Source organism: Papio anubis, chromosome 8 (genome assembly GCF_008728515.1).
Source record: "Papio anubis isolate 15944 chromosome 8, Panubis1.0, whole genome shotgun sequence".
NCBI lineage: Eukaryota > Metazoa > Chordata > Mammalia > Primates > Cercopithecidae > Papio > Papio anubis.
This window is the reverse complement of record NC_044983.1, coordinates 45,552,525-45,577,296: the sequence shown is the minus strand read 5'-3', so window position 1 is coordinate 45,577,296 and position 24,772 is coordinate 45,552,525. Positions and strand designations below refer to the sequence as shown.

General features: G+C 38.0%; 1 protein-coding gene across 1 annotated transcript in view; it reads right to left on the bottom strand.

Moving 5' to 3' along the window:
* Window positions 1-24,772, bottom strand: part of SNTG1 (syntrophin gamma 1) — an 895,276-nt gene that overhangs the window by 631,740 nt on the left and 238,764 nt on the right. Inside the window, exon 2 of the mRNA XM_031669313.1 lies at window positions 13,618-13,692. The gene's annotated coding sequence lies outside the window, so the exon portion shown is untranslated. The remainder of the gene's footprint in view (window positions 1-13,617; window positions 13,693-24,772) is intronic.

Genomic DNA, 24,772 nt, shown 5'->3' with positions numbered 1-24,772 from the left:
TTGCTCGTTTTTGTCAGCTTTTTTGAAGACCAGATTGTTGTAGATGTGTAGTGTTATTTCTGAGGTCTCTGTTCTGTTCCATTGGTCTATATGTCTATTTTGGCACCAGTACCTTGCTGTTTTGGTTGCTGTAGCCTTGTAGCAGACTTTGAAGTCAGGTAGCAGGGTGCCTCCAGCTTTGTTCTTTTGGCTTAGGATTGTCTTGGCTATCTGAGCTCTTTTTTGGTTCTATATGAAATTTAAAATAGTTTTTTCTAATTCTGTGAAGAATATCAATGGCAGTTTGATGGAAATAGCATTGAATCTATAAATTACTTTGGGCTGAAACTGGACCCCTTCCTCATACCTTATACAAAATTAATTCAAGATGGATTAAAGACTTAAATGTAAAACCCAAACCATAAAAACCCTAGAAGAAAACGTAGGCAATACCATTCAGGAAATAGGCATGGGCAAAGACTTCAAGACAAAAATGCCAAAAGTAATTGCAATAAAAGCCAAAATTGACAAATGGGATCTAATTAAACTAAAGAGTTTCTGCACAGCAAAAGAAACCAGCATCAAAGTAAACAGGCAACCTACAGAACGGCAGAAAATGTTTGCATTCTACCCATCTGACAAAGGGATAATATCCACAATCTACAAGGAACTTAAACAAATTTACAAACAAAACAAAACAAAACAACCCCCTCAAAAAGTGGTAAAAGGATATGAACAGATGCTTCTCAAAAAAGCATTGGCCATTTATGTGACCAATAAACATATGAAAAAAAGGTCATTATCACTGATCATTAGAGACATACAATCAAAACCATAGTGAGATACCATCTCACATCAGTCAGAAGGGTGATTATTAAAAAATCAAGAAACAATATATGTTATTGAGGCTGTGGAGAAATAGGAACCTTTTTTACACTGTTGGCACATGTATCTTGGAAGTTAAAGTAAAATAAATAAATAAATGAAATAAAATAAAAAATAGTACTGTGTTACCTTCCATGGTATAATATAGAAAACCATGAATTTGTAGAAATATAAATTAACAGATAAAAGTTTGATGGGGAAAAAGAAAAAAAAATAATGTTTTCCACAATGATTAGTGAACTTTAAAATCACAAAAGTATGATTTTTGTTAACCAATTAACGTATATTATTTGCTTATATTGTCTGATAAACATGATATTAAGCACTTTTCACATATACATTTATGCTCATCATAGCATTATGGTCTATGTGGGAACTTACTCAGAGGGTTTAAGAAACTGTCAAATGAGTCACAGCTAGTAAATGATAGCATCAGGTTTTGACCTAAGCAATATTTCTTTGGACTATTTTTAACATAACATGTGTATTAGTCCATTCTCACACTCACTGCTGTAAGTAACTGCCTGAGACTGGATAAGTTATAAAGAAAAAAAGTTTAATTGACTCACAGTTCCACAAGGCTGGCGAAACCTCAGGAAACTTACAATCATGGCAGAAGGTACCTCTTCACAGGGGGCACGAGAGTGCCAGCAGGGGATATGCCAGATGCTTATCAGACCATCAGATCTCAGGAGACTTAGTCATTATCATGAGAACAGAATGGGGGGAAAATGCCCCCTTGATTAAATTACCTTCACCTGGTCCTGCCCTTGACATGTGGGGATTATTACAATTCAAGGAGATATTTGGGTGAGGACACAGACACAAACCATATCAATCTGATTCTATTTTCTAAGCATATTATAAAACTCTGTTACCTTATGAAGGCATTTGTCATCTTCAGAGGAATCAATGTCAGAAAGTGTAACCTTGAATAAGAAGAAACTCAAATTTTTCTTTGTTTTGTTAAAAAAGAATAATCATAATTTTATATTATAAAAACATTGAGAATCTTCACAGTAATAAATAATTGTCATTTACAAAGTCAATAATACTTAAGTATCACAAAAAGGATATTTAATACTCAACTAAGGACATTTTATTGTTTTTTCCCTCAAAAATATACCAATCCTTATGTTTTTACATTTAGAGCTCTAATATATATTGTTTAACCATTTAAAAGGAATCTGAATGACATCCCACGAATGAGGCATGAAGAAGGGACATTTCAAGTCGGAAGTAAACTCACTGGGAAACATATTAAATTTCCCTTGGCCCGTTTGCTAAGAACTGTTTCAGTGGAATGCTGAGTTAAAACCTATTTGTAATAGTTTCAAAGGTGACTAAAATGTGAAGATTTGAAAACATGCCATAATTACAACTACGTAGAAGAGATTGAGATTGGAGGGAACAGACATTTCAGGCTGAAGCTACCGAAATAAGTGGAGTTAAAGGAGGAATTTTATTTTTAATTTTAAGATGTAGGTTGGGCATGGTGACTCACGCCTGTACTCCCAGCACTTTGGGAGGCTGAGGCGGGCAGATCATGAGGTCAGGAGTTGGAGACCAGCCTGACCACCATAGTGAAACCTCGTCTCTACTAAAAATACAAAAATTAGCTGGGCATGGTGGTGTGTACCACCTGTGATCCCAGTTCCTCAGGAGGCTGAGGCAGGAGAATCGGTTCAATCTGGGAGGCAGAGGTTGCAGTGAGTTGAGATCGCACCACTGCAGTCCAGCCTGGGTGACAGAGTGAGACCCCATCTAAAAAAAAGAAAAAAAAGAAAGAAAAATATGTAACCATATTTGTATTCTAATGGAAATAGACAAATAGAGCAGAGAGAGACAAACTGTTGATACTTGAGTAAGTAAGATATAATTTCAGGAGCAGAGTCCTTAAGCAGGTGGGAAAAAAATGGAATCCAATGTAAAAGTGAAGGATTTTTGGCTAAGATGGGAGCATATACATTTCTTCATAGTAAGAAGGGTTATGGGAATAAATTCAGCTAGTTTGGTAGATTTTCTTAATAGATAAATAATTTTGTTCTTAATGCTGCTATAGTAGTAAAGCAAAGCCAAGCTTATTAAATACAGTAATAAAGGACATTTGCTGAAAGTTTGGAGAGAAAAAAGATATAAACAGCAAATTCAGACAAATGATGACTCATAAGCAAGAGTCATGACTGAGCTGAGGTTTGGGGGGTCACAAGTTGAAGGCGAACTCATCAGCATAGTTGTATGTTTTCTCTGAGTCATATTTTGCTACTTGGGGAAGCAGATAGAAATTTAGTTGAATTATGGTTAAGATTTTTCAGACGTGTTGTAAGAAAGAGAGAAAGGCAAAAACGTTGGGGAAGTATGTAAATAGTGATTATACTGATGTATCATGGAATCTAAGTTGTTTAAGGATGGAATTAAGGCATAACATGCTATGGGCACTTGAAGGTAAAGGGTTGAGGACTGGGAGTCTTCAGCTTAGTCTGGAATAGCATAACTATGGTAAGTGGGCTGAAAAAATGGGACATAGAGTTATAAAACGGAGACTCTGGAGACTGTACCGTCATAGGCAATCATACAGTTTAGGGAATGGGCACCTGCAGACAAATGCACAAATAGCTGAGAGGGAAGCAGCATAGCACTGAAAGCCAGGGTATGGAATTAATCTTCTGTGTGAATGCTGAAGCGTAAGACTTACAGAAATAGTGCAGAGAAACACTGTTAGTCAAATACTAAAACGCTGAGTAAATGAGCAAGAGTGACCAAGTTGATGTCATCAGTATGCAAATAAGCAATGCAATCTGATGAAATGCCTGGCAAAGGAGCAATGGTTTATGAGGAAGTGGAGATCAGGAAAAGCAAGGAGGAGCAAGGTGACAGAATGGGTCAGATTAGGCATTACAGTTGGTTAGGGCAAACCATGAGAGGATGTAATGTAAAGTTGGCCACCACTTGGTATGAGGCATCAGTGACATCATCTTGGGATGGTGTCTCTGAGGATAAAGGGGAGAATAATACATCTATTGGCTCTAGTCTCCAGGTTGTCAGAGATTTGCCTCATGGACAATTAATTCCATAGCATTTGTGGGTGCATCACCTCAATAGGAAATTTCCGGGCAAAAGAAAAAAGAGGAGTGATATGGGATGCAGGTTTAAAATGAAGAGCTGGTCACTCGTGCTTGCATAAATTTGTTTCAAACTCCAGAAACTTGACCACTGCAGTATTGGCTGAAGCTGGGAGAAGTGACCAAAAAGATGAAATTAAGGGAATCTGAAGTAGCTTTTAAGAGTTGTCTGGTATACACACACACACGTGCCAAAGCACACTTTTTCTCGAAAAAATGCTTCCTGTTAGAAATAGGGCTACTTTTATAACTAATATATTGGGATATGTGTACTCATAAACATAAAATATATTTTATTTAGTAACATGCATCTTGTACATATTTATATATTTCAGCTTATTAATTACATGTTACTCAACTAAAGATTTATTTCTTATAGTGTTTATACCCTGAAATATAAAAATGGTTTAAAGTCATATCATAAAAAATTTTTGAATTAGTTGACAAAAACCTGAAGAGATAGTTGTTGATCTGCCATTATCTCACCATCTAACTTTGGAGAAGTGCAATTGGCAATAAAAGAACCTACTGTATCTATATGGTAGCTGCATTCTCATTTTTAAAAAGGCGTAAAATTGACTGTTGTCATTATTATATATGCATTATTCTTTGCCTTGCCAACTCATAGGCATTTAGACTGGGGTTCTCATGCTGCAAATGACACTTTTCTAAAATAGATCTTCATATTGATCTTCCTTTAGAAAATAATACTATATTCTTATTATGATATCACCACTTGCTCCATTGAATTCATACATTATACACTGTAACACACAAGTGTAGAATAATTTTGAAAATCTGGTTTGGTTTTTAAATAGTATAACAATTCTTGTATTCTGTCACGACATTTCTTTCAAGGGAACTGTTTCTTTGCTTGTTCAATTGACCCTTCTTGCACTATTGATTTTCCTTCATACTGGAGGAAAATCAATAGCTTTCCTTCTTATTTTTTCTACATATTAGGAAATAATATGTAGCAAGGCCCAAATTGAATATTTTTAAAAATAAAAGATAATATCACATTTCAAAAGCATGTAACTTTGTGCATGTTGCTATCCATCACTGAGAAATGTAACAGATTACATTTTGCTTCATTTTCTCATCATTTTTCTATGTGTACTAGCAATTACACAGTTAAAAATAAAAATGAAATCCCTTAAACATTTTCACATTATCCATTGTACTACTGTTATTTTCTTCCTTAAATACTCAAAATGACTTGTTGAAAACACAAATATTATAAGTACCAGTTACACCCATTAAATTTATAAAATGAGAATGTATAGCCCAGAAATAGCACCTGAAAAACTCTGCTGACTCCCCTTCCCCACCTATTCGTGGAGATAGGACTGAAGCACGTGCCAGCCAAATGGCTATTTTTGGAGAAGTAGTTTTTGGAAAGGCAAGAAGCCTGAAATTATATTAAAGCAATTAATAAAACTACAGTCAAGTTTATGATAAAATCCATTAGGAAAATAAAAACAAAGATCAAGTCCAAATATCCAGATGCAGGATCTGAGACACACAAGGCACACAGAAATGAGTTTTAAGGATGGGGCACGTGTAAAAGCATAGGACATGAGTCAGATCAAGTCAACTAAAAGTGAGGTCCAGAGCAATCACCACCAACAGTGCTAGCCTGGAGAGCACAGTTCAGACAGGGCTGAGTGAAGTGACTAGGAGGGAGAAGTACTCTTGGCAATGGAGTAATGCAAGACTTCTCTTCAAGAGTTCACAGGCAGGGCATGGTGGCTCATGCCTGTAATCCCAGCACTTTCGGAGGCCAAAACAGGCTGATCACCTGAGGCCAGGAGTTCGAGACCAGACTGGCCAACATGGTGAAACACTGTCTCTACTAAAAATACAAAAAAAAAATTTAGCCAGGCATGGTGGCATGTATCTGTTATCCCTGCTACTCAGGAGGCTGAGGCAGGAGAATTGCTTGAACCTGGAAGGCAGAGGTTGCAGTGAACCGAGCTCGTGCCATTGCACTTAAGCCTGGGCAACAAGAGTAAAACTCTATTTCAAAACAAAACAAAATAAAACAAACAAACAAAAACAGAGAGTTCACAATCTGCTGGGAAACACAAACAAAAATAATCTAAAATGCTATTATATAGCAACATAGAAAATGAATACTTAGGATGGGCCACCTAAAAAAAATGTGTTGAATGTGGTAGGATTTATGTTTGGGTTTTGTATAATAGGAAGTCTGTTTTCTCCCATGTTTCCTTGCATTTCTTTTCATTGAGGTAAAATTCACATAGAATAAAATTGATTATTTAAAGTATATAACTCAGGGGCATTTAGTAAATTCACAACATTGTGCAAATATTACTTCTATCTAGTTCCAAGACATTTTATTACTTTCTTTTGTGTATGTATGGTAAGCACACCTAAAGTCTACTCTCTCCAGAAATTTCCAGTATACAGAACAGTATTATGAACTAGAGTCCTCATGCTGTACCATAGATCTCTAGACTAATTCATCCTATGTAACTTCAAGTTTGTACTCTTTGATTCGCATCTCTTTATTTCCATGCCCTCTCCTCCCAAGTAACCACCATTCCACTCTTTGTATGTATTTGACTTAAGATCCCACATATAAGTCAGATAATACAGTATCTGTCTTTCTGTTTATGGCTTATTTCACTTAGTGTAATACCTTCCAGGCTCAACAATGTTGTTGCAAATGTCAGTATGTCCTTTATTAAGACTGAATAGTATTATATTATGTACATATACCATAATTTATTTATCCATTCATCCATCTATGAACAGTTAGGGTTGTTTTCAAATCTTGGCTATTGTGAATAATACTACAATGAAAAGGGAAATGCCGGTATTTCTACAAGATGCTGATTTCACCTTCTATGGGTATATAACCAACAGTAGGACAGCTGGATCATACAGTAGTTCTATTTTTAATTTTTTGAGAAAACTCCATGCAGTTTTTCACAACAACTGTTCCAATTTACATTCCCAGCAGCAGTGGACAAGGGTTTCCTTCCCTCCACACCCTTGCTGACACCTCTCACATCTTGTCATTTTTATTATAGCCATCTTAACAGAAGTAAAGTGATATCTTACTGTGATTTTTATTTGCATTTTCCTGATAATTAGTGGTGTTTAACGCCTTTGCATATGTATGGTTATTTGCATGTCTTTCTTGGAAAAATGTCTATTCATATATTTTGCCCATTTTTAATTAGATTACATTTTTCCTTTCAAGTTGTGGGAATTCCTTATGTATTTTGCATATTAACTTCTTATCAGATATATAGCTTGCAAATATTCTCTCTGAGTCCATAGATTACCTTTTTATTGTGTTGATTATTTCCTCTGCTGTGCAAATGTTTTTTAGTTTAATAACTAATGTTTATGGATTGAAAGTTTTAATATTTTTAAAATGTCAAATACTGCCTAAAGCCATATACAGACTGAATGCAATCTCAGTCAAAATTTCAATGACATTTTTCACAGGAACAGAAAAAACATTCTAAAGTTATATGGAACCATGAAAGACTCAAATAACCAATGTGATCTTGAAAACTGAAAACAGAGTTTGGGGCATCATATTTCCTGATTTCAAATTACATGACAAAGCTACATTAAAAAGAACAATATGGTACTGGCATAAAAACAGACACATAGACCAATAGAACAGAGTAGAGAGCCCAAACATCAGCCCAAGCATACATGGTCAACTAATTTTGGCAAGGCCATGAAGAAGATACAATAGCATTAGGATAATTGGAAATTAGTACTCAAAAGAATGAAACTTAACTCTTATATAATACACAAAAATCAACTCAAAATAAATTGATGATTTAAACATGAGATCTGAAGCAGTAAAATTTGTAGAAGAAAACATGGCAAAAATCTTCTTGATATTGATCTTAGCAATAATTTGTTTTAAATATGACACTGAAAGCTCAGGCAGGAAAAGCAAAATTAAGCAAGTGTGACTACATCAAAATAGGAAATGTTTTAGTAACAGAAAGTGTGTCTTTTTGGCAGAGTGTCACACAGAGATAACATCAGAGAGAAAGGTGAGATTATAGGATGAGGCAATTACATATTTTGATACTATAAAGAACGAAAATAACGAACAGAACATGCATAAGAAGGCTGATAGAGCTGGTGGTTATAGAATTCTTGGACACCTGGAAGTTCAAGAAGAAAGACATGGAAACCTATAAGTTTGAATTTTGCAGATAAATAGAGGAAGATATTGACTAATTAATACTGAGACCTCAGGAAGACACTTCATATTGTATCTTCTCTTTATAATTCATTTGTATTCATTTGTATTGTCTAAAATGGCCTTTCCCAATTTCAAAACTAACGTGTTAGGTAACCTCCCACAATTTTGTAAAGTATCCATGTGTGTGGGGGGAGGGTGGGGGGAGAGACAGACAGCCACAGGAAAAAAAAAAAAAGGAGGAAGAGACCAGAAGAAAATGAGGAATGGAAAGAGGAAGAGGTAGAGGAAGGAGAAGACAGCAGTGGCGAAAAAGAGAATGCCAAATGATTCTGCCACGTTGGAAGACAACTTTGCCGTTCCTTATAGAGCTTACCACCTGATGCAGCAGTTATGCTACTAAGCATTACCCATTGATTTGAAAGCTTATGTAAGGTCTGAATATTTTTGTTGCAGCTTTATTTCTAACTGCCTTCAGAAGATGAATGAATAAATAAATCGGGGTATACCACAGAATGGCATATTATTAGGAAACAAATCACCTATCAAACCACCAAGAGACATAGATGAATCTAAAATGCATATTGTTAAGTGAAGGAAACAGGCTATCTACTATAGGATTCCAATTATGTGACAATTGGGAAAAGGCAAAACGGTAGAGACAGTGAAAAGATCAGTGGTTTACAGGGGTTCAGGAATGAGAAGAGTTAAATAAGAGAAGCACAGGGAATATTTTTGGGTGGTGAAACTCCTCTGTGTGACACTGTAATGATGGTTCCATGATATTATGCATTTGTCAAGACCCATAGAGCACTACAACACGAAGCACTCATATGACTGTATGCAAATTAAAACAAACATGTGTTAAAGAGGTCAGAGCATTCAACTAAGTGTGGGGCTGTATATGCAGGGGACCTATAAGGCTAAGTAAGTTTTTGTTTCCATGAAGCCAGCCCACTCCTGTTTCACTTGTCAATGTTTGCCTCTTAACATTTGCCCCTGAGCTTTTTGCTGGATGTAACCAACCTCTCTGAGCAAAGCAAGGTCTCTGTGTGTCCTGCGGGGTTGGGGCAGACATTGCACAGCTGTGACAGCTCCTCCATGGGAATAGTTGAGGCTGAAGTGAAGATTGGCTTTTGCATCCAGGACAGAGGGAGGCAAGCAGGCAAGTTCAGGAATGAGGCACTGACTGTAGCTGACACATGGTAACCATGGGGTAGTGAGAACCATCACTAGGGGTATTGCAGCCTGAAGGCAAGGAAAACTCCTGAAATTTGGAAAGAAGGCAGGACTGAGCAGATGTGGAAAGTCATATGAACAAGAGGGTCCCACACTCACAGGAAGACAGTGCCTCTCTCCACCATTTCAGCTGCCATGCTCCAGAGCTTCTGCAACTCTGTTCTGCAGCTTTTATAGTATAAGCAGCATTTAACACAACAAGATTTATGAGAATAAGTTTTGAGACTTGTTTGTTTTTCCTTGTATTACCAAATGTGTCTGATGGTGACCTAAAGATTTTCCTGTGACTCTACTTCACAGACAGACACAAATACAGGCCCACACTTTTAGTCCTGAGAGGATGCCAATGGCCTTTCCCTGCACACCATGGTCCCACCTTCTCTTGACTGAACAGGGAGAGATGGAATCACCAAACTAAAGCAACCTAGATTAATCTGCCCATGAGGAAAAGCAATTCTCAGAATCAGAACTTGAGAACTTCCAGAAGTCCCCTCATACCACTAGGGTAGACAATACTAACAATAAAAGGGAATATTTTTAAGTGTAGCTAGACTTTCCTCAACTAAGAGAGTCTTTGAAATGCACAAAATGGAGCTACAGAAATGTTCCCTTCAGTTGATCAATTTTTCTGAAATGTTCATTTGGACCTTATACATTGTGGTACAACAGTTAATCCTGAGATCACAAGGAGAAACTACAGTTTCTTCCCTCTCATATAACTTTCCTGGAAACATAAAACAAGCAAACAAATGCAAGTCAGTGTGGTTTTTTTCCAGTCTGGGGGAACCTCACTGCTATTAGTGCACTGGCTGGGGACTTTACCTGCCTTCCCTACATGAAACTTCTGCAGTCAGATCCAGGAAACAAGAGAAATGGGCAGTGGGTCCCAATCAGAATGAATTCAGAAAGTTTCCCAGGATATGAAGTCAGTACTGGGCTGAATGCTAAGCTTGCTTGCATTTGATCATGGTGTCATTTTATCTGTGACAGACAACACTAGAAATAGAGATGATTTCCGAGTGAAGCCATCTTCAATCACAAACTTGCCTAAGAATACTAAGAACTTGAACAATGATTCTGGCGGCACATGGGCCAATAGAAGTTGCATCCTGTCAGCAGCTGCAGCTTGTGACACAAAGAGGGGCAGGCCACCTCAGAAGGACCAATTGAAGTACAAGGGCAGAGGCCTCAGACATCCCCAAAGCACACAAAAGAAGCAATAGCAAAAAAAATAAATAAAAATAAATAAATAAATAAATAAATAAAATTCTATGTTTTAAAATATTAAGTATTTTTATTATAATACTCTTGTTACAGTAATTTTAAAATACCCAGAAAGCCTGGGGCTGCCTCTAGCCAGGTAGAAAGGGCAGCGAGCACAAAGGGGCAGGGACCCAGCTGTGACACTTAAGGACACTCAGGCTCTCAGGGTTCCTTATGCTCCTGGGGCTATTTTCAACTCCAATGTGAAGTCAGCCTAGCTTTAAATGTGGGCAAATATGAGCATGAATTAAACATGAAGAGGCAAAGAGATATATTTAAGAAGAAAGAGGATGGTTTGAAATGCATCCAGCCATATTTTTGAAAAATAACAAAATATTAACACTTTTCAGGATTGTCAGAAGAAGATAGTTTGAGAATGGGAATAGCTGCCCTCAAGTGAATTTCCATTATTTTCCTTACAACTGCCTTTCTCCATTTCTTCATGTATAACCTGTACTCTTATTGGGCTTTAGTCAGGATTTGCTGTGCATGATACTTTGAAATCTTTGCACAGCAGTGGTGTGAAAGCATGCAGAGCGGCCCCTGACACTTGGAAATTCTAAGAAGGGAATAAATGATCCCCTCTTGCATAGCAACAGCTTGGCCACTGATGGCTAGCCCAGAATAATTCTGGAAGTTTCAGCTTCCATCCTTTGCTCTCTGTGCCCTTCAATTGATTCTTCCACAAGTGCTTCCAAATTAAGAATTGAAAAACCAGGGAATCACAGGACTCAAAGAAATATTAATATTCATCTAGTCTGGAGGTTTGGGGAATGGGAATGGATTTAGAAGAAATGAAGGCAGTGACAGAGCAGCCAAGTTCTAGATCACTCACTGCTGCTTCCATTAAAATGCTTCTTTTTCCCTCTTTTGTCTGTTGGACTCCCCTGTGAGGTTTTATGTGAAGCACATATTTAACTACGAAAAAAGGTCTAGCAATGAAAAATAACTTGAAAACTTTGGATATATAATGGCATTTATAATGCATTAGAAAGGGTTCTTTTTGCTTTGTAGAAAATGTGCTTTGGAAATTTCTGAGTTTACATGAATGATGAAAATACACTGTTTAATTTAAAGATAATTGTTTAATGCTTTTACACTGTTGGTGGGAGTGTAGATTAGTTCAACCATTGTGGAAGACAGTGTGGTGATTCCTCAAGGATCTAGAACCAGAAATACCATTTGACCCAACAATCCCATTACTGGGTGTATCCCCAAAGGATTACAAATCATTCTACTGTAGAGACACATGCGCACATATGTGTATTGCAGCACTATTCGCAATAGCAAAGACTTGGAACCAACCAAAACATCCATTAGTGATAGATTGCATAAAGAAAATGTGGTACATATACATCATGGAATACTATGCAGGCATAAAAAAAGAATGAGTTCATGTCCTTTGCAGGGACGTGGATGAAGCTGGAAGCCATCATTCTCAGCAAACTAACACAAGAACAGAAAACCAAACACCACATATTCTCACGTGTGAGAGCTCAATAACGAGAACACGTGGACACAGGGAGGGGAGCATCACACACCAGGGCCTGTTGGGAGTTGGGGTTGGGGCCAAGGGGACGGAGAGCATTAGGGCAAATACCTACTGCATGCGGGGCTTAAAAGCTAGATGATGGGTTGATAGGTGCAGCAAATCACCATGGTACATGTATACCTACGTAACAAAACTGCATGTTCTGTACATGTATCACAGAACTTAAAGTAAAATTTTTTAAGAAGATAATTGTTTAAAAATCTACCTGAATAATTTTAGGGTCAGATTGGGTGAGGGAAATCAATCTATGAGCAACCCATTCCCATGTACATTCCACGACAAGAAACAGCACAATGTGGCTTCCACGTCCAACAGAATAGGTAGCAAACGGGACAACTTTGAGGCCTAATTGCCTAATCCCCAGTGCCTCTGAACTTGCCATAGTCCTTGAAAACCAAGCCTAGAAATCTCTTATAATAGACAATCTGCGTGGCTACATAGTTATAAAATTTCATGGTTTTTATAACACATGATACACTCAAAGATTCTCACCACTTCTATACTACATTTAAGTATAATTGAATACATAAATATGCACACAATATACTTTTCAGTACTGGCACTCATTGAAACTTAACAGATATCAGTGAGTTTGATGATTCTTACTAAAACCATACTATAAGTCCTTGGACTGCCAGGACATAAGCTATCAAAAATACTGTGACAGCTTATTATGAAAACAGATTTAGTGACTTCAATCCTAACCTTTTCTAGCCAGGTTCACCTCCTTCCAACAAATAGTGTATGATTCCTTCCTAAAGTAACACTTATTCTACTAGAAGGTCATTGATCCACCTGCATTATACATGCTGACTCACACTCCCTGAAGGAATTTGATTCATTGTACTAATTTCACCTCATTCACTCATTCCTCCGAACAAACAAAAGAGAACGTGACAGTCCATAGTCACTCTGCCAAGCACCGCTCCCTGCCCCCTGCTCACTGAGTGTCTACTTCTTAGGAAATCACACCTCACTGAAATGTGTAACTCCAGTTACCATCTTCATGAGGAGACACTGACCCTTCACCTAATAAAGGGTGTTTTAGAAAAACTCAATTATTTTTCTCATTCCTATAAATAGTATTTATTAAAGAAACAACACAAATCAACATAGCTGTTTAAATAAATATTGTGGAAAGACACATCTAAATGCTGTGTAACTGCAATTAAACATTGAGATATTTCTGAATATTTCTACTCCTTCCATAACAAGAGGTTTTGTTTTCTATGTCAATTTTCAAGAACAGAGAAAGAGGCTTCAAAAAGATTAATATCAAAGAAAACAATTGTCTCTTAGAAGTGTAGACAAATACAGTTGATTTTTTTCCACTAATTTACACATGATACATTACTGCAAAGTAATGGTCTTACTTGAATTCAGGTAGAGCAATATTTTTCTTTTGCTGGGGTCACTTCTCGGGCAATCTCAACATTCTGGAGAGCAGTCTAGAGGCAGAAATTAAAAAAATATATATAAGTCCTACGAGCATTCAAAAATAGAAGTGATGAATCCTACACACTGAAACGTATCTACTCTCCCCATGAGGAAGACAAGCCTGCTATTTACACTCAAATCATACACAATTTTCCACACTTTCTTGTCAATTTCTAGGAATAGCTCAAATCCCTATAAATTATCAAGAGAGGAAGCGAGGTAATATTTTCCAAATGACTAACGTCACAAGATTAAGTTCTGTAGAACACACTTTGGGGAAATTGACTTCAAAAGGAGTACCAGAGGATATTTGGCAATCTGCCCAAAATTTCATCTGCCAGTAGGTAGCACTTGGATCCAAATTTAGAATGAGACTCCAAGTTTAAATTAGTGATAATATGTAAAAACCTTCATCATGAGGAATAGTCTATTGATTTAATGCCAAGAAGTGATAACTTTTTTATGAAACTTAGCTATTAACTCAGTTTTATTGTGGGGGGGGCAGGCTGATCCCTTAAAACATTGAAGGCTTGAACAACAGATTGCTAATTCCAGAGGCTAGAGAGATGCTTCTGCCTTTGTCATTTAGTTTTTAATGATCCCACTTATGTTACTTGGCCCCTCATGAACTCAACCGTAGTTTTGAAAATACTGTACTTTAATAAATGAAATGCAGGTGAGATGTCTATATTTAATAGAGAAGTGGTTATCAGAAGTCCCAGGGTGATGAAGCTGGCTGCATAAGTGTTGCTTCTATAGCTTATTGAAAATAATAATATATTTATAACTGAGGAGAGAGGGTTCAATTCTGAATCTGAATCAGATTCAGATAGAGGCCTACAAATATGCATTTTAAAGAAGCTCCCTCAAAATCTGAAACATAGCTAAGCTGAGAACCCTTAACTAGAGTAAAGCTTGTGAGATGTGCTAGGAATAATTCTTGGATGGTGTGATGGTTAACACTCAGTATCAACTTGATTGGATTGAAGGATGCAAAGTATTGAACCTGGATGTGTCTGAGAGTGCTGCCAAAGGAGATTAACATTTGAGTCAGTGGCCTGGGAAAGGCAGACTCACCCTTAATCTGGGTGGGCACAATCTAATCAGCTGCCAGTGTTGCCAAGAAATGAAGCAGGAAGAACACCAAGAAAAGAGTAGACCGGCTTAGTCTCCCAGTCTACATCTTTCTCCTGTGCCAGATGCTTCCTGCCCTTGAGCATCCGACTCCAGATTCTTCAGCTTTGGGACTCAAACTGGTTTCCTTGCTCCTCAGTTGGCAGGCAGCCTATTGTGGGACATTGTGATTGTGTGAGTTAATACTACTTAATAAACTCCCGTTATATATATATGTAATATACATATATATTTCCTATTAGTCCTGTCTCTCTAGAAAACCCTGACTAATACAGATGGCCCCCAGATTCTTGCCCCTAAAATGCTCCTTGGCTGCGGACTGGACTTGTGGCAGTTGTGGATTTCACTCCTGTGATGAGATTCTATCAGATGACAAAAGTGGAGGGATTATGTGGCTGTCATCTCCCAAATCAGTCAATTTTGAGTTAATCAGTTTGAAGGAGATTATAGTGGGTAGCCAGACTTGATCAGGTGGGAGCTCCTACAAAGGATCAGAGGTTCAGGCTGGGACAGATTCTCCCGTGCTTTTGGAAGAGGGAAGCTGCCCTGTGGAGATGGTTGCATACCCAAGTCCTCCAGGAGGCGGCCACTAGGAACCTGGAGCAGCCCTTGGCCAGCATGCAGCAAGAATGTGGGGACCTCAGTCCTAGAAATGCAAAGAACCGGATTCTGCCACAAACCTAAGCAAGTCTGGTAGAACCCCGGAGTTCCAGATGTGAACACAGCCTGAATGACACTATGATTGTAGCCTTGTGAGACTATGCATAGAATCAATCTGCATATGTCGTGCCTGCACTTCTAACTATGGAAACTATGAGGAAACAAAGGAGTACTGTTTTAAATGACTAAGTTTGCTACGTGTTTTTATGCAACAATACATAACCAATACACGAGTTAAGTCTTATGCCTCACTCTGTTATTACTGTATCCCCACATGTCATGCATGTGATTCCATATTTTTTTAAATTTATATGATAAGGAGTGCAGAATTAGATATTGTGTCAAAATAATTTAATTGCACTGGAATAATCATGATATCTTTAAGTGTTTTCACAGGTTGTTTCCTTAGTTATTTTATGTGAAATAATTTTAGACTAATCTGTCTTTCTCCATTTATTTATTATTTTATATAGATGTATTTGATGGATTTTATCTATGAAATAATAAATATACATTAAGCCTCTTGAATTAAAAAAAATGTAACCTTGTACCACAGGACCAATATTGAGGTGTGAAAGTAGGAACATTAGTTAAAGAACAACAGGCTATCCTCACTGAGGCCGGTCTACTCCTGGTCTCTATAGCCACAGAGGTGAGCGGACATTAGAACTAGAATACAATGTTCAAAGTACCACTCTTACAGCCCCAGGTGCAAATATGAAGAGCAAAAAGGGAAATGAAGCTCAATGAGTCTAGCTAGATGAGTCTTCTGTTTACATTTTTACCACCCTCAATTCCACAAATTTTTTTATTTTTTTACAGATGGGGTCTCACTCTGTCACCCAGACTGGAGTGCAGTGGGTGCAACACTCAGTGCATAACTCACTGCAGCCTCTAACTCCTTGGCTCCAGTGATCCTCTTGCCTCAACTGCCCAAGTAGCTGGGATTACAAGTGCAAGCCACAAACCTCAGCTCCTAATTGGGACCTCTGCAGAGGCTTTAATGTAACACCATGAGGGAAATGAAGAAATCAAATAAAAACCTCAAACCAAAACACAGACAGTCCAAAGAAGAGTTCACTACAGCTAATGAAGTAAATAAAAATCTAAAAATGGTAGGTTAATCAATGTATTACTTAACAAGGAACTAGAAGAAAGGAGAGATTTTAAGTTTCTATCCAACCTGAATATATGAGGCAAATAAGAAATACCAGGGGCTCTTGCCACACCATGTCCTTCCCAGTTCTGAGCTCCCTAAGAGTGGGCCGTCTTCTCTCTCCCTTTCTAGGTCTTTATATGTTTTTCTCTATGTGATGTCCAAGATATTAAGTTGCATTTAAGTGGGAGGAAGAAGCAAAACTGCTTCTACTCCAGTTTTCTCAGAAGCAGAAGTCGAACTTCATTTTTGACCTAGGAATTTAACTGGAAAATTTAAGTGTAAAACGTAAGAGTATACATGTGAGTTTTAAAAATACATTATTGATGTCAGTTATTCAAAGTGTCTTTTAATATTGATAAATTCATACTGTGTGCGCTATGACGTCTTTTTGTGAAATAAATTATTATTCACTGTAATTATTCAATGAAATTATTATTCATTGAAAACCCTCAAATACAAGTATCACTGAGGAAAACAAATTCAATTGTAAGTGACAAAGATGGAAAAGTTTCAGAAAGAAAATAAATGTTTTAAAACACTCCTCATCTATATAAAAATGTGAAACAATCACTCTGCCTGGCATATTATTTAATAAGTTAAATATCTTAGTTGTGATGGGAGTTTCACAGAAATATACATAAGATAAAATGACATATACACACAAACGAGTGCACGTGTAACCAAATAACTCTGTGGGTTGTACCAAGGTCAGTTTCCTGCTTTTCATAATCAGGTACTGCAGTTACGCAAGATGTTAAATTTGGGTGAAGCTGGGTGAAGGGTACACAGCATCTCTCTGTATGTTTCTTTGCAACTTCCTAGAAATTATAACTAATTAAAATCTTAAAAGTTTCTTAATGTGGGGTAAAGAAAGAAAGATCAGACTGTTACTGTGTCTATATAGAAAGAAGTAGACATAAGAGACTCCATTTTGTTCTGTATTTGAGATGCTGTTAATCTGTGACCCTACCCCCAACCTTGTCCTTGCAAAAGACATGTGCTGTAGTGACTCAAGGTTTAAAGGATTTTGGGCTGTGCAGGGTGTGCTTTGTTAAACAAGTGCCTGAAGGCAGCTTGCTGGTTAAAAGTCATCACCATTCTCTTAATCTCAAGTACCCAGGGACACGTATACTGCCAAAGGTCACAGGGACCTCTGCCTAGGAAAACTAGGTATTGTCCAAGGTTTCTCCCCATGTGATAGTCTGAAATATGGCCTCGTGGGAAGGGAAAGACCTAATCGTCCCCTAGCCTGACACCTGTGAAGGGTCTGTGCTCAGGAGGACTAGTACAAGAGGAAAGAAGGCCTCTTGGCAGTTGAGATAGAGAAAAGCATCTGTCACCTGCCCGTCCCTGGGCAATGGAACATCTCGGTGTAAAACCCGATTGTATGTTCTGTTTACTGAGAAAGGAGAAAACCGCCTTAGGGCGAAAGGTGGGACTTGCTAGCGCAATGCTGCTCTTTATGCACTAAAAAAGTTTATAGAGATGTTTGCATATGCATATTAAGGCACAGCACTTTTCCTTAAACTTATGTCACAGAGATCTTTATTCACATGTCTTACTGCTGACCTTCTCCCTATGATGATCCTATTATCCTGCCACTTCCCTTTTTCTAAGATGGTAAAGATAATGATCAACAAATACTGAGGGAACTCAGAGGCTGGTGCCCGCGTGGGTCCTCTGTATGCTGAGCGCCGGTCCGGTCCCCTGGGCCCACTTTTTCTTTCTCTATACTTTGTCTCTGTGTCTCATTTCTTTTCTTAATGTTCCACCTAACGAGAAATGCCCACAGGTGTGCCGGGGCAGGATAATAGGATCATCGTCCACCCCTTCACTTAAAAAGTAAAGGAAATGTTGAATATAACTTCAAATAGTGTTATCTCTTAAAGGAAAATAGAATAAAATACAAATATAGTAAAAATCATGTGTACTACAGTTGTCATGCTCCACTTCTTACATTGGGTAATAGATTCACAGATTCTTATGGTATTAATATGCTTTATAACATATATATACACACAGACACACATATATACACACACACATGCATATACATGTATACACATACATATGTGTTAAGGTTTTGTTTTTGTCAACTATTATACTAAAGTAAAACAAGCAAAATGCATCTTATACTGTATCCTCTGTTTATGTATTTTTGTGTGCATATCTTCAGATGAGAGGTACATATTTTCTTTCCTTTACTGTTAGACAAAAAAACCAATTGTTCCTTAATGGCAGTAATAAAAGGAATGGAATGACTTGGTCTTAATAATACATCTACAATTTGTGGCCTTATTTACATTTGATTGTCCTTATGTTAACAATGTAAAGTGGTTTGTGTTTGTATGAAGTATGTAGCAATAGAATTAGTAGTTGGGAATTATAATTTTTCACAAATATGATCCTTCCTAAAGATGTGTAGATTTTTTTCAGGAAGTTGGGAAATATTAAACATTTTAGAAAAAGGTTACTAAATCATTTAACTTGCTTAAGTTTTATTATACAAATTAAAGGAATTGTAATTAAATTATATTTTTATATTTTAATAAGAGAAAGCACAAGAAGTAGCCACATAACATCAAAAGTTAAAATTTAGATTCCTTCATTAAGTAACCATGTATTTTATAACAATATTTATCTAAGGTAATTTTTAAATTATTAGAAAAATATGATATGCAAACTAATTAATGGCTTTTCTAACTCTCTCTCAAAATAATACTTGAGTGAAACAAATTTCCTTCCTTCCTTCCTTCCTTCCTTCCTTCCTTCCTTCCTTCCTTCCTTCCTTCCTTCCTTCCTTCCTTCCTTCCTTCCTTCCTTCCTTCCTTCTTTCTTTTTGAGATAGAATCTTGCAAACTTGCCCAGGCTGGGGTACAGTGGTATGATCATGACTCACTACAACCTCAACCTGCCAGGCTGACAGGATCCTCCCATCTCAGCTTCCTGAATAGCTGGGACTACAGGCGCATGCCACCATGTTTGGCCAACTTTTGTATTTTGTGGGGTTTTTTTGTAGAGATGAGGTTTTGTTCTCTTGCTCAGGCTGATCTCAAACTCATAGGCTCAAGCAATCTGCCTGCCGAGGCCTCAAAAAGTGCTGGGATTATAGGCATGACCCACCATGCTTGGCCAAATATACTCTCTTATCAGGACTATTACATATAATCACGGTCCAGAGAGGTCAATGTTATTTGAAGGAGTGTGATATGAGAGGTTTTATATATACTAGATTTAATACCTGAGTGACATATAGGAAAAGTTGGTTTAGAAACAGACTCTTTTGCTTTCCTAATTTCAAAGATATTTTTATTTAGCATAATTGGATGGCATTTAAGTTACAATGCATCTTCAGGTTCAACTAGTAATGCCCATTGGTTATATGACAAATGTATGTATAGACATATATCTTGATATTTTTAGGAAATACTAAGGTTTTCCAATGTAGGGTTTCTGTAATGATCTGAAAATTATAGTTGTAAATCACTAAAAAAGGAAAATAAAAATGGCATGGCCATAATGGAAGCAATTTTCAAGCAGATAATATGCAGAACATGGTAGATGAGTGTCCCTGGCTGAGGATGATGTAAATTAATTGCTTCACTTACTTAAATTAAGCAATATTAAGCCAATTGTACTGTTTCTAGATATAAAAGCTCTATTTGGAGATGAGTACAAGGATGAAAAAACTCTACAGCAAACATCAGTATACAGGACACAAAATAATTTTTGGATACACTTTGACATTTTCTTGATTCTTGCTTGAATAAATCACTACTTGCAAAAATGATTTCTGTACATCCATACCTCAGTTTGCTAAAGCCTCATTCCTGTCACTGACTGCACTGTGATATAGAAAATTAATCTTTTCTTCACTCAGACAACTTGCTAGAGCAAGGTAAATGGGAATCTCTGGCTGGGGATGGAGACTAAACTTTAAGTTAAATTGACCAAACTTAATTAAATCGAGCAATATTAAGCCCATTGCTCTCTTTTCAGTAAGCAAAGCTATGCCTGTGAAGCTCATCAAAGCAGAACTCAACACTGCTCTGTCCAATATTATAAACACCTGACACCAAACTCAACATTTGTGTATGTGTGTGTGGGAGACAAAAGATTATTTTTATTGCTGGGGAGGGGAAAGCATAGTTTCTATGGATTAGAGTCACTATTGTCTTAATTTATGACATACATAAAATATGCTAAAAGCAAATTTGAAAACCTATAAATAAGGGATGGCTTATTCTTTGACCAGAATGTTTAGAGTAATATTCAAAAGAATGAACTTCATCTTCTGATGTTGCATAGTCATACCATTTAATAAAGCCATGCAGCATAATAAGTATTTAGCAATAGAATTCATAGTTGGAGATAATATTTTTTTCCAAACAGTTTCCAAACTGTTGACATAAGGGTTGCATATTTTGAAGAGTTACTTCTATTTATACATTCACCGCATGTTTGAGTGTATATTAGGGACCTTGTACTCTTCTAGGGTCTGTGAATGTAGCAGGGAAAGAAAACAAGGGACAAATAGATAAGTGAAATTTATATTATGACATGTAATATTTTGTATGCACAAAGAGAGTTGCAACCAAATATCCCCTAGTAATTTAAAATGTGTTCACTAAAAATTATCTACTTAAAAACCTATCTACTTTTAAATATCTTTTGATTTTGAAGAACCAAACTATCATTTCAGATTGTCTGATAGAGCTTTAAATGAATAAGCACCAGTAAAGAAGGTTTCCGGTGTCATCCACTGTTCGTGCTTGTCAATGGAGAATTGCCAGTTCTGTGGAAAAAAAGCAATCCCCTTTCAGAATTTCATACTGGAACAGAACATGTTCATATGCGAAGTTCTTTGTAACTGTGCATCATGCTGTACCAGCCATGGCAAAGCATCTGAATAGCAGCAGAGCAAAGTTCTGTTCTCCTTAACCATTTCAGACAAGCATTGTGAAAAATCAGCTTTCCGTTCATTTTTACTTCTGACCATAGTTTAAGCATATTGAGCAGGCCCATGATGATAGAAAAGAAAAAAAAAAAAAAAAAAAAAAAAAACCCCTGTGTCTTTCTATCAAGGTCTCTGAGATCAATAGGAACATTAAAATGGAAGAGAGACAAGAGGAAAAAGCAAATGCAAGAGGTAGATCAAACCCGTAGATTTCAGTCTGTCAGTTCAATAATTTGCAGTGCTAAAGGCAGCAATTGTAAAGATGTAGTCATTATCTTGAAAAGGTAGGATCCAACATAAGTGATTTTTTTTGAATTCTTAAACTTGTCAGTTTGCATTTAGAATTTTAAACTACAATTTAAATAATCTATTATAAAAGCAAATTAATTTTACTAAAAAAATTCCTGGGTCGAGTGCGGTGGCTCATGCCTGTAATCCCAGCACTTTGGAAGGCGAAGGCGGGAGGGTCATGAGGTCAGAAGATCGAGACCATCCTGGCCAACATGGTGAAATCCCGTCTCTACTAAAAATGCACAAATTAGCTGGGCGTGGTGTCGTACGCCTGAAGTCCCAGCTACTCGGGAGGCTGAGGCAGGTGAATCACTTGAACCCAGGAGGCGGAGGTTGCAGTGAGCCGAGATGGCGCCACTGCACTCCCATCTGGCGCAGAAGCAAGACTCCGTCAAAAAAATAAAATAAAATAAACCTGAAGAGAAATTTGTAATACTAAGTCTATTAAAAAAACTTGGAATTCTAACTGGAAGACCTAAATTTTGGAAAAATTATATTTTGGAATACTCAGAAGCAACAGTAAAAGGGACACAGATAGGTCGTCTTCTAATCAATAGGTTATAGGTTATGATTAAGAAGAATTTTTCGAAATTTAAAACTAGAGAATATGGGACTTAGTTTCTGTGGATGAAACGAGTCTGTCTCAATAAAGGGCAGTGGAATAACTGGCTGAGTCGAGGAGAGTTGCTTTCTTCCCAGTTGATGGAATCTACAGAGTTGAGAGACCAGAAAGGGCCTCCCCTGGAGGGTGAAGGGAGAGGCCTCTCTTCTGAAGAGTTAACTGGGACCTAGGGTATGGAATCAGGTAGTTAGCAACTCTATGAGAAAAGACTGGAACTATGAATCCTGGAAACAGCCACATGACACCAGATGCCATCCCCTTCTGTTTGCCCTGAGCCCTTAGAAAGGCTTCCTAAAGATTTCATGGTGATCTCTGCTGTGCCTTGTTGTAGAATATGCGAGAAAGTTTCTGGGTCCAGGCTCCCATGAGGCAGTAAGAGGAGCATGCTCTGAATCTAGGATAGCCGGGGCATGTTAACCTCCAGGAACAGCAGTGGGGGCAGATGACAGGAGCAGAACACGTCACTACATAATCAACACGAATGGCCAGGCTGATGCCAATCAGGACAGAGGATTCAGCTTCACATATGTGATGTAAATACCCCTTCCTATCCTGATGTCCTAGATTAGATAGCGCCTCAGTGCGAGATCCAGTGGGCTAACAAAGGGAAGCATGATGGAGGATGAAGTCTTGCTAGGGACTGGTGCTTTTTGTTGTTGTTGTTGTTGTTGTTGTTGTTGTTGTTGTTGTTGAGACGGAGTCTTGCTCTGTCGCCCAGGCTGGAGTGCTGTGGCCCGATCTCAGCTCACTGCAAGCTCCGCCTCCCGGGTTCCCGCCATTCTCCTGCCTCAGCCTCCGGAGTAGCTGGGACTACAGGCGCCCGCCACCATGCCCGGCTAGTTTTTTCGTATTTTTTAGTAGATACAGGGTTTCACCGTGTTAGCCAGGATGGTCTCCTGTCCTCGTGATCCCTCCACCTGAGACTCCCAAAGTGCTGGGATTACAGGCGCGAGCCACCGCGCCCAGCTAGGCCTTAATCTTTTTTTTTTTTTTTTGATACAGAATCTCGCTCTGTCACCCAGGCTGGAGTGCAGTGGTGCAGTCTCGGCTCACTGCAAGCTCCGCCTCCTGGATTCACGCCATTCTCCTGCCTCAGCCTCTCGAGTAGCTGGTACTACAGGAACCCGCTTCCACGCCCGGCTAATTTTCTGTATTTTTTTTTTCTTTTTCTTTCTTTTTTTTTTTTTTTTTATACTTTGAGTTCTAGGGTACATGTGCATAACGTGCAGGTTTGTTACATATGTATACTTGTGCCATGTTGGTGTGCTGCAACCATCAACTCGTCAGCACCCATCAACTCTTCATTTACATCAGGTATAACTCCCAATGCAATCCCTCCCCCCTCCCCCCTCCCCATGATAGGCCCCAGTGTGTGATGTTCCCCTTCCCGAGTCCAAGTGATCTCACTGTTCAGTTCCCACCTATGAGTGAGAACATGCGGTGTTTGGTCTTCTGTTCTTGTGATAGTTTGCTAAGAATGATGGTTTCCAGCTGCATCCATGTCCCTACAAAGGACACAAACTCATCCTTTTTTATGGCTGCATAGTATTCCATACAGCCAACAGACACATGAAAAAATTTTCTGTATTTTTAGTAGAGACGGGGTTTCACCGTGTTAGCCAGGATGTTCTCCATCTCCTGACCTCGCGATACGCCTGCCTTGATCTCCCAAAGTGCTGGGATTACAGGCTTGAGCAACCGCGCCTGGCCGGTGCTTTCTTAAAGCCAGCGGGCTGCACGGTTTCACTCTGGGCAACCTCACTTGCCCATTGGCTTGGTGACACTATTTTCCTGCTCTCAGGTTATTCACAGAGCTGCTCTGACAAGAACCAGGGTGACTAATTCTATCTCACTTCCTTATTTTGTCCTCCCAAGCAAGTGGCAGTCAAGTCAAGCTCTCCACCTTCCCTGTCACTGTACAATTCAATTCAACCACAAATCACACAGCATTTCTTCTGCCTCTCACTCTTCCTCCTTCCTCTTCTCTTTCTCTTTCCCTAAATATTATTCCCCTCTCTTTCATTCTTATAAAAGCAGTTTGTGCCAGGTTGTGAAGGATTTTGAATGCTTGTCTAAGATTATATGCTTTATTAATGCAGAATAGGGAATGAATGTGTTTTTTTAAAGACAATTATCTTTTAACCTAATTTGTGGTCTCTCCTTTTGCCCCTTAAATATTGCTGCTACCCAGGATGTTTTGAATCGGTGTTTCATTTTTGTTTTCTTTTTCTTTCTTTTTTTTTTTTTTTTTTTTCTGATTCTTCCATA